This window comes from Helianthus annuus, chromosome 7 (genome assembly GCF_002127325.2).
Source record: "Helianthus annuus cultivar XRQ/B chromosome 7, HanXRQr2.0-SUNRISE, whole genome shotgun sequence".
Classification (NCBI taxonomy): Eukaryota; Viridiplantae; Streptophyta; class Magnoliopsida; order Asterales; family Asteraceae; genus Helianthus; species Helianthus annuus.
Window position 1 is genome coordinate 146,322,896 of NC_035439.2, and position 4,596 is coordinate 146,327,491.

Below are 4,596 nucleotides of genomic sequence, written 5' to 3' on the forward strand. Positions count from 1 at the left end.
GTGTAAGGCTTGTTATTAGGACTTGCAAAATTTCAAGGTTTTAGCATCCCCCCCACACTTAAATTACACATTGTCCTCAATGTGTCCCAAAAATAAATTTTTAGGTTGATTGAATGTGTAACATGGTGTTTAAAAGCAAAAATTAATGTTACTGGCAGCCTGGACACGGCCCGTGGGGACCGGACACGGCCCCGTGGTCAGGTGCCAGTAACGATAATTAAGAAAAAGAAACAGAAGCCTGGACACGGGGGCGTGTCTGGTGAACACGGCCCGTGTCCAGTTACCTGAACTGGGCATTTTTCTGCAGGGGGTTCAGCACGAGGCCGTGTTGAACCTACTGTAACGGAGAAATTGTCGACGTGTGGCCTTGTTCTTGTGCATGGGGGCCATGTTTCTCATTTCCCTTATCATCCTTTACCACCATGAGTGTGTTTTATTTATGCAAATTAAAACTAAAAGATTAAACTAAGCTAAGGGTAGTTCCGCGGAGTGCCTCCGTGGTGCGCCACGTTTATAAGGGTCTTTGGCTAGACCCAAAGTGAGGTTATATATTTTCTGAGTGGGATGTTTTGCATCCCATGTTGCACCGTCGGAGAGCGGTATCCAAACTCGAATCAATAACCTTCATGTAGTTGACCGGGTCATCGTCCTCTATTCTCCTCCCAACCCCGAACTTTACTTCATCATCTCCGTACCTTAAGGTGAGCGTTCCGTCATTCATGTCTACCACGGCTTGTGCGGTGGCTAGAAATGGTCTCCCTAGTATGAGGGGGACTTCGGTGTCTTCTTCCATATCAAGTATAACAAAGTCGGCCGGGTAGACAAATTTGTTTACCTTTACTAGGACATTTTCGATGACACCTTGTGGGAATTTGACGGATCGATCAGCAAGTTGTATGCTCATTTTTGTAGGACTCGTTGTTCCTAGGCCGAGTCTTTTGAACATTGATGAGGGCATGAGGTTAATGCTAGCCCCAAGGTCGGCTAGTGCATTACGAACGGGAGAGTCCCCGATCGAGCAACGAATTGTGAAGCTTCCGGGATCGATTTTCTTTTGGGGGGAGTTTGTTGCGTACGAGGGCAGAGCATTCTTCGCCTAAGTTAACTAATTGCAACGTTTCAATTTTCTTTTTATGAGTGAGGAAGTCCCTCATGAACTTAGAATATTTAGGCATTTGGGTTAGGACATCAATAAAAGGAATGTTGACATGCAATTGTTTTAATAGACTTTCGAATTTTGCGAATTGCTCATTGGTCTTTTGACGAATTAACCTACCGGGGTACGGAACTCGAGGAGCTTTGATAGGCTCTGATGATGGAGGGGAGTCCTTTTCTTGCAGAGGTGGTGGTGCAGTCTCCTCGGTCGGCGGTGGCGCTTCCGCAGGCCCCACGGTACGGTTTCGTAACGTGATGAGATGAACTTGCGCTTTTGGGTTTGTTTCGGTATTGCTTGGTAATGCGCCTGGTGGTCTCTCGGAAAAATTTTGGGCTAGTTGACTTAATTGTTTTTCTATGTTTTGAATACTAGCTTGTTGATTTCTAAAATTTGATTCTAATTGTAGAGACATTTCCGAGTTTTTCTTTTCAGTGTCGGAGATGAGGCGAGATACAGTATCTTCAAGCCTTTCTCATCCACCTTGTTGTTGAGTGAAATTTTGTGACTCATTTCTTGGTTGTTGAAAGTTTGTTCGTTGGTTTTGTTGGTTACTACTATTGCCGGGTTCTCTCCAACCAAGGTTAGGATGATTCCGCCATCCTTGGTTGTAAGTGCCCGTTGGAGGACTCGACGGCCTAGGTTTATTGTCAATGTAGCTTACCGACTCTTGTTGATCGTCCGTTTCTTTCATACAACTCCAATTTTCATGTGGCCCACCACACCCTTCACAAGCCATAACCGAGACCGTTTTTGTCATTTCCATTTTTTTTATTTTTGAAGAAAGGGCCTCGATTTGGGCTTGTAAGGAAGTGTTTTCATCAACCTTATGGGCGCCCGGGGCAATAGATTTATTGCCTCGGGGAGTGTGCCACTGGAAATTGGTTTGAGCAATTTCCTCAATTTGGTTATATATTTCATGTGGGCGGCGATTACCTAAAAGTCCCCCGGAGCTATAGTCAAGTGTCTGCCTTGTGTGTGGCAACAACCCATTATAGAAAGTGGATACTTGTTGCCATATCGCAAGGCCGTGATGTAGACACTTTTGCAATAGCTCCTTGAACCTTTCCCAAGTTTCATATAAGGATTCCCCGTCCTCTTGTGAATATGTATTAATTTCAGTCATTAATTTAGCCGTTTTAGCGGGAGGGAAATACTTATATAGAAATTTTTGGGCTAGTTCATCCCAGGTGTTTACCGATCCAGCTGGGAGAGCGTTAAGCCAAGCTTTTGCTCGGTCTTTTAGTGAGAAAGGAAACATTCGAAGGCGGATGGCGTCATTTGATGCTCCATTGATCCAAAAGGTATCACATATTTCTAAGAAATTAGTAATATGTAGATGGGGATCCTCGTCCGCAAGCCCATGGAAGGTTGCGGAGTTTTGGAGTATTTGTATCAAATGCGGCCGAAGTTCGAAGTTATTGGCTTCAACATTCGGTGCATTGATAGCGGCGCCGAGGTTACCTACGGTGGGTCGTAGATAATCCATGAGAGTACGTTGATCCGCCATTGGGGGTGGATTTCCCGAAACTTTCTCTTGGTTTTTGGCTTTTAGTCTTTTTCTGAGAAAGTGTTCGGGTTCTTCTAGAGATTCTTTTATGTCCTTATTAGAACTGGAGCTCATACACTACGTAGAGGTGGCGTCTGGTTCCAAGTCCTGCAATAAAAACAAAAAAAAATAAAGAATGCTGGTCAGAAGGTTCACCACGGCCCCGTGCTCAGTGAACACGGCCCGTGGTCGGAGTTACAATGATTGTTTTCCAGATCCCAGTTACTGGAGAGTTGGACACGGCCCCGTGTTGCACCGACACGGCCCCGTGGTCAGCCTTCTGTAACTTGGAAAACTAAAAACTGCCAGTAACAACGCTGGGCACGGCCTGTGTCCGACCAGACACGGCCCGTGCTGAGCTCTGCAGAAGCTGAAAAACTAAGAAAATCCTAAAAAATTAAAAAGAAAAATAAAAATATGATCAGGCCGTTGATTCCTAACTTTCTTAAAATCCTTGTGTCCCCGGCAACGGCGCCAAAAACTTGATGCGTGTGTAGTGTAATATATTTTAGATGTATATTTTAAGCCCTTTTTACACTTTTAGCCAAGTTTTAAATTTATAAAACACGATATTCACTAACACTAAACACACATATGGGCAAGTGCACCCATCGTGGACGTAGTATAGTGTTGGTAAGATACCGAGGTCGTCCAAGGACACAAGAGCTTTTAATACCGGTTTATCCTCAACGTCTAATCAAATCAAAAAGTTAGAAAAGATTTTTAAACTAAGAAAATGAAAACTAACTAAATGCTGAAAAATAAAATAAAAAAAATAAAAACAGATAGACAAGATGAATCACTTGGATCCGACTCGTGTATTAGTATAACCTTTGATTATTTTCGCACTTTTGCACTTGTTTAAGAGATTATCTTAGTTATTGTAGTAGGCCCCTCTTTTGAAGGCGACGTTACCCTCAACCCAGTAGTTTGAGTCAGCAAGGATACAATCCTAAAGGGCCGGATTATTGAAAGATAATGACTTAAGTTATTAATGCAAATTATGGTAGGCCCATCTTTTGGAGGTGACGTTACCCTCGACTAAGTAGCCTAAGTCAGCAGGGATACAGTCCTAAATAGCCGGGTTATAGTATTAATAGTAGTTACCTTATGAGGCGGTCAAAGAGTTTGGATCCCCGCCATCCAATACCTATGGGTATTGAAGGAGATCCTACTAAATTTGACCCAGGTCCCTTGCAGGACCTCTAAACGCTGAACAAGGGCAAGACCCTTACCAAACCGTTCCCTTAACCCCCGACCAGGTAGCCAACATACCTCCATATAGACCGTGGAGATATGAATGATGAAAATCTTTTATTTTATATAGACAGTAAAATAATGCCAAGACACCACGGACAAACGATAAGGAAGGATCACCTTCAACATAAGCAACTAGTTATTAAAGTCATTAATACAAAACCAAATAAAAAGTGCAAAAGATTAAAAATAAAAAGTATTATACTAAACACTTGTCTTCACCAAGTGATGTAAGAGACTTAGGCAAACATGGCCTTGATTGTCAAGAACTCTTACGATCAATCTTGGATCCCGAGACGACTCACACACTCTATGATGGACAATGGATGATGGTGGTGGATGATGGTGTTGTGATGGTGGTGGGTGGTGGATGAAGTGTGAGAGAGGTGGTGTGCCAAGGGATGAGTTGCAATGAAACCAAGCACTCCTATTTATAGGCTGAACAGAAGGCTGGGCACGGCCCCGTGTCCGCTGGACACGGCCCCGTGCCTGTCTGACACTCTCTCTCTTCATTAATTGTAATTCGCAATTACAATTAATGCGCCTGCTGTACTTTCGCCACGCCCCCGTGTTCACTGGGCACGGCCCCGTGGTGGGCAATAGAAGCTTCTATAGGTTTGTCTTTTCTGCTGCTTCT

The 4,596-nt window shown here is 43.7% G+C and overlaps 1 non-coding gene across 1 annotated transcript; it reads left to right on the top strand.

Moving 5' to 3' along the window:
• Positions 1 to 2,178: 2,178 nt before the first annotated feature.
• LOC118480757 lies at positions 2,179 to 2,285 on the top strand. The gene has a single exon (XR_004863734.1). It is a non-coding gene; the product is annotated as a small nucleolar RNA R71 (small nucleolar RNA).
• Positions 2,286 to 4,596: the final 2,311 nt, after the last annotated feature.